At 41.3% G+C, this 5009-nt stretch overlaps 2 non-coding genes across 2 annotated transcripts; one reads left to right on the top strand and one right to left on the bottom strand.

Moving 5' to 3' along the window:
* Positions 1–2656: 2656 nt before the first annotated feature.
* Positions 2657–2763, bottom strand: LOC111763007 (U6 spliceosomal RNA). The gene has a single exon (XR_002795979.1). It is a non-coding gene; the product is annotated as a U6 spliceosomal RNA (small nuclear RNA).
* A 1557-nt stretch (positions 2764–4320) lies between these two features.
* LOC111763009 (small nucleolar RNA SNORA44) lies at positions 4321–4452 on the top strand. Its single transcript, XR_002795980.1, has one exon. It is a non-coding gene; the product is annotated as a small nucleolar RNA SNORA44 (small nucleolar RNA).
* The last annotated feature ends 557 nt before the right edge of the window (positions 4453–5009 follow it).

The following is a 5009-nucleotide window of genomic DNA, read 5'->3' on the forward strand; positions in this document are numbered from 1 at the left end:
AACAAAGTGGCAGGGGTAAATTGAGAGGAAAAAAGCAAACATTTAACTTTGGAGGAATGGCCCAAATTCTAAGTTCTTTTGTAAAGACCAACCAAGCACTTCACAAGCCCTAAGAAGGGAAGAGACCCACGAGTAGATGAAGTTGTGCTCCATTTTATTCTTGAGATTAGTGTAAAAGCAATGCCTGCCATAAGCCTATCAAGGCCGCTGAAGGTCAGAGAATGCTGCCAAATCCCTTGGTATTCTGCAAAGAACTCCAATTTGTACATCACACGGGACCATTGTTAAGGCATTTGTCATATCGAATTGGCAGCATTTTTTTCCCTTAATATTCATAAAACAGTGGTGCATTTTATAGACAACTGTATTTGAGATTTGCTGAATCTCACTAATTTTATTTTTCTCTTCCATCTTCCATCTATACATTCTTTGCATGTATATCAAATATCTCGTATGTTTTGTTGTTTCACCAGAAAAATGCAGCAACTACCTCAAAACAAAAAGACATCCTCTATTATGATCTCACCTGACTCATCATGCGTCTCTCTAGTCTTACTACCCTTAGAATAGCACTTAAGCTCCAACTTGTTTTTTAAAATTCTTTCCAGTTGAGGTATATTAATACATACAAAAAAGTGGATACCTTATAAATGCACAGTTCAATGAATTAACACAAAGTGAACCTCCCCATGTGAAAAACCACCCAGGTAAGAAACAAAACATTAACAACCCCTCAGAAACCCTCTCTGGGCCTTCCCTGTCACTGCACCCACTCTCCTCTTCAAAAAGAACCACTTTCCTGACTTCTAACACCATAGATTCATTTTGCCCATTTTAAAGCTTTATGGAAATAGAACTGTATAGCAAGTATGGAAATAGAATTGTATGGTAAGTATTATTTTACTTCTGGCTTTTCTCACTCAATATGTTTGTGAGATTTGTTGAAATCATGGTGTGTGGCTTCAGCTCGCTTGTTTCCATTGATGCATTGCATCGCATGAATTTGCTACGATGTCTTTATTCCACTGCAGATGGACATTGGGTTGTTTCCATTATAGAGCTAATTTGAAGAGGGCTGCTATAAACATTCTTAAGCCTGTCTTTTCATCTATGTATGAATTCATTTCTGTTGAGAATCTATTTAGGAGTGGAATTGTTAGACTGGAGGGTATGTTTGTGTTCAATTTTAGTAGATACAACCAAATGCCTTTGATTTATGACAAAGGTGTCAATAGGGAGCATTAGGGAAAAGATCACTTAAAAAACTTGAAATTTTGTCCTTACACCACACCATATACAAAAATCAACTCCAAGTGAATTTCAAATCCAAGTATGAATAAAAGAATAATAAAGCTTCTATGAGGTGACTGAGGATAATACATAGAAAATATTAGAGAAAACACTTCACTTCTTAAAATCACATGAGTGATGCCACAGGCCTTCTGACAATTAATGGCATTTACCTTGATTCTTTTCTTTTTCCAGTTTGCAAATCAAAAAAGGTTTTATATGATTCAGAGAAAAAGTTACATAATACATACTCATTTAAATAATTTCGACTTCAAATACAGCCGCAAAAATAATGCAAACCCCGTGCAGAGAATCTCAACATACCTCCACCCCTCCCACCAGGCACCCATATCCACCAATTTTAACATTTGACCACCTTTGCTGCATCCTTCTATCATCTATCTCTCTATGCATCCATCTGTCATCTTCTGAATATTTGCAAGCACTCATTATATTCTTTGCATATGTACATATTTCATTATGTAATCTAACTTTAGGTAGTTATCAAGTTGAAGAAATTTAATGTTGATATAAAGCTTACATTCTATATTCTAGTTTTTCTTTTTTAAACTAGCCTAGGCTTAGAAAGCTCACTTTTATTTATTTATTTTTTTAAGATTTATTTTTTATTTATTCCCCCCATACCCCCACCCATTCCATTTACTGTGTGTTCTTCTGTGTCTGCTTCTATTCTCATTAGGTGGCTGTGGGAACCGATCCTGGAACCTTCTGGAGTGGGAGAAAGGCAATTACTCTCTTGTGCCATCTCAGCTACCAGTTCTGCTGCAACTTATTTTCTCTCCTCTGTGTCTCTTGTTCCGTCGTCTTGCTGCACCAGCTCTCCGCGCTGGCCAGCACTCCTGCGTGGGGCGGCTTTCCTGCACAGGGCAGCATTCCCACGGGGCAGCACCCCTGTGTGTGGCTGCATTCCCACGTGGGCCAGCTCACCACATGGGCAGCCTGCTCTCACCAGGAGGCCCTGGGCATCGAACCCTGGACCTCCTATATGGTAGATGGGAGCTCAATTGGTTGAGCCATATCCGTTTCCCCCAGTTTTTCTTATGTTCTAATAATGCCCTTTGAGACTTTTCTCCTCTATTCTTAGAAATCATCCAGGATCTTGTAATGCATTAATTGTCGTTTCATCTTTATTTCCTCTTCTTTTACTTTTTTTAACTGCGGAGAATATGTACAACCCAAACCTTCCCATCTCTAACTTTCCCAAGTATACTAGTCAACATCACATTCACAGTGTTGCAATACTCTCACCACGGTCCAATACTGGAACTTCCGCTTCACTCCAAACAGAAACCGTGCACCCTTTTGCATTAACCCCCCATTCCTCCAGCCTCTACTTTCTGTCTCTAGGAATATGGAACGCTTCATGAATTTGTGTGTCCTCCTTGTGCAGGGACGGTGATAATCTTCTCTGTATCATTCCAGTTTTACTGTAAGTGCTGTCAAAGTGAGCATACTTGGGAGATTTTTGATGACTGATGCAATCTCTTATTATTGGTCTGCTGAGACCGTCTTTTCTTGAGTCAGCTCTTTTTTTTTTAAACTTCATTCTTCGACATTTATTAGTCAGTATTTATCTATTTACCTGTTAGTTATCACTGTGGACTCATGAGTTCTTATTTTATTCAATGAATCAGAATATACTTCTCTTCTTAATTCTTGATGTCCCATTTTGACTTAATAGTTGTACATGCTGTGAATTAGGATCTAATTTCACTTGGCGTCTTCCATCTGCTGTTGTGCTATTGTGTTTCCCGTTGAGTTGCTGACTTTCTCCTGGTATCAGGCAGTGAGATGATGGTCTCTGAAAAACACACTATTCTCTGGTGCTGGCTTCAGACATCCTGTTTTTCTATGACAACAGTCATTTATAACAGGGGTCTAATTTCCTGGCTTGGGCAGCTAATTCCCATGGCAGGCATATGTTCTTAACAGCAGCGTAGGTGATGGCACAAGATAGCTGGGGTCTCTCCCCACATGGTGGGGACCCTTAACTGGGGGACACCTAGGGATAAAACGTCAGTAGATAAATATCTCGTATTGCAAAGGGAAAAATCTCTCTGGGTAAGTATAGAGCAAAAGCACTCAATGAAATGACTTTCACTGTAAACATATCAATTATCTGTTGCTGCATAATAAACCACCCCAAATTTAGTAGCTTAAAACAAAATAATTTATTATTTCTCACCATTCTGTGGGTTGACTGGGAAATTCTCCTGCTGGTCTCTCCTGGCCTCACTCATGGTCTAAGAACAGCCACACTCATGGGTCTGAGGTCTCAGCTGGGACAGCTGGAATAGCTGGGATGGCCAGCTTCGCTCTCCAGTGGGTCTTCTATCTGGGGAATCTTCTTAGCATGGTGGTCTCAGGGCAGAGGCCCAAGAGGGCCAGAGCGGGAGCTGCAAGATCTCTTGAGCTTTGCCTGGAAGTCATAAAACTTCACTACTACCACATTCTACTGGTCAAAGCAAATCGTAAGGCCAGCAGAGTCAAGCAGTGGAGAAATAGGTCCCACCTCTTGATGGGAGGAACAGCAAAGAATTTGTGGCCATTTTTGATCCACCCAGGTGAAAAAAAGTAGTGCTCCCGAACACTCTGATTCCAACTGTGTAAAAAAGTGTCAGCATAGAGCTGAAGAGTGGAAAGGGAACACAAATGAATGAAAAATTGTTGGATGTTTTCCTGGGTGTGGGGTGTCTGGATTCTTTAATTTTCCTTTCTAGAAAGAGAAGGTCAAGGGAAGAATCCTGAGAGTGCGAAGGGAGTTGAGAACACGTCACCTGGACACAGTAGAAGGAGCTCGAGCTGATCATCCTGGCGAGGAGAAGGCTCAGAGGGGATGGGGGAACTGATTATAAAAGTGTGGAAGACTAGTGTATGCTCTTGGACTTGTGTGCTACCAGAGGACATAACTAGGTGGATATTCCAGGAAAGTCGATTTTCATCATTTTAAGACACAGCTAACAATCAGAGAGGTGCAAAAATGAAATGAACTACCACAAGAGATAATGACAGCATGTTCCCAAGATCTCTGGCTGCTTGTGGCCAAGGGATCCCCAAATGCATGTGAGAGCAACCCAGAGAGACTTTGACAGCCCAGCTCCAGCAGAGTACCTACAGCTGCCACTCGACTTTCCTATAACATCTCAGGACCTGGGCTTGGAGGGACCTGTGGCCAGGTGTTTCAATGTCAACCAGTTTTGTGCATTCCCATTTATTCTGCAGGTTGCCCCTGAGTTTCCAAATGGTGTTAAGTAGTCTGAAGATGCCTGCTGGAGCTGGTCTATGACACCTAGAAAGTCATCCTCACCTAATTATGGACCTAGAGCTGGAAGAAGCACTGGGAAGAGACAGGCTACAAGGCACCCAGCTGGCTATTAGCTGGAAATCGTGAACATGGCAAGCAGAGTCCTTTGCTTTTTGTTTAGTACTGATATCCCTCCTGTCTGCCATGTTGGTGACCAATAACGAATTTACTCTATGGAGAAAAAAAAGAGAGAGAGATAATGAGCCACCTTCCACTGGGGCATGCAAATAGATGTTTTTTTTTTTTTTTTTTTAAAGATTTATTTTTATTTATTTAATTCCCCTCCCCTTCCCCGGTTGTCTGTTTTCTGTGTCTTTTTGCTGTGTCTTGTTTCTTTGTCCGCTTTTGTTGTCGTCAGCGGCACGGGAAGTGTGGGCGGCGCCATTCCTCGGCA

The sequence above is a fragment of the Dasypus novemcinctus genome, chromosome 12 (genome assembly GCF_030445035.2).
Source record: "Dasypus novemcinctus isolate mDasNov1 chromosome 12, mDasNov1.1.hap2, whole genome shotgun sequence".
NCBI classification, from domain to species: Eukaryota; Metazoa; Chordata; class Mammalia; order Cingulata; family Dasypodidae; genus Dasypus; species Dasypus novemcinctus.